The sequence below is a fragment of the Phalaenopsis equestris genome, unplaced genomic scaffold, assembly GCF_001263595.1.
Source record: "Phalaenopsis equestris unplaced genomic scaffold, ASM126359v1 Scaffold233969, whole genome shotgun sequence".
Lineage (NCBI taxonomy): Eukaryota > Viridiplantae > Streptophyta > Magnoliopsida > Asparagales > Orchidaceae > Phalaenopsis > Phalaenopsis equestris.
This window is the reverse complement of record NW_018251897.1, coordinates 46,075-47,197: the sequence shown is the minus strand read 5'-3', so window position 1 is coordinate 47,197 and position 1,123 is coordinate 46,075.

The window sequence follows — 1,123 nt, the reverse complement described above, 5'->3', positions numbered from 1 at the left end:
AAAAACAAAAAAAAAAAAAAAAAGAAGCGGGGGGGGGGGGAGGGGGGGGGAGATATTCCCCGTGTTACTGCGCCGTTTTTTTTTTCTGTATCGTGCGGGGTATCGTGGCGTAATTTCATTGGCTACGGACGTTACTCTACGTGCGTACTACTAATGTAATATTTTTTCGTTGATGTGAGACTAAAATGGGAGGTGAAATGTCTTTATATTTTAGCTTTCCCGGGAAACGTGAATAGTTGATTTAAATGATGATTTTTTTTATATAGAGCCAATCTTAATTTTTTTTATTTAGTATTGTTAAATCTCAGGTTGTCTATTGTGAACACGCCTTGAGAGTTAGAAGTAGGAGAATAAGGAATAGAGAGACATAGAGTAATTAGGCCAATTCCTGTAGTAAAACTGAGAAAAAGTCCTTTTAGTCATCTTTTTTGCTTCATATTTATAAATGTATATTTGTACGATTACAGAAAGGAGGAAACATTTAAGAAAACTGCCCTTAATTCGATTAATTATGTTGATTTCATACCAAATCCGTGTGACAATTTAACTTTAAATATGACAGCAACCAACCAATCGACTCTAACTGAGGTGACCCATCAAATGACGATCGCGCATGCCAAAGTAAAATGTTGGTTGGTCGATTAGTTTTGATCGGAAGCCCTTGTAAGGAGCCTCTAGGTGGTTGGGGTTGCAGGCGAAGGGGATAGTTGTTCTTTGGGCAAACAATGCTCGGGGTCATGAAGTCCATCTACATCCTCCATTTGTTATTTGACTTCTGGACCACGACTACATTAGAGACCAAGGATAAAAATTGTACCTCTCGAATGTAGCCCACCTCTTTTGTCTGTTGCACTTCTTCATGGATGGGCTCAGCTAATGTCATAGCAGATGTTCTCATCTTTCTCTTTACTTACCAAGATACTAGATTGATGTTTAGATGGTGACACACTACGTGAATTGGGATTTATGGAGTTTCAATGGTCAACCAGAAAAAAAACATTCTGATGCTCTCCCATAGTGTGTAGACCAAGTCTTTGTACCCTACATTAAAGCTTAATTGATTAGAAAAATTTACTTAGCACTTTATTGGTTGCAGGAATCTCTTCAGTAGTTTTATCGGACT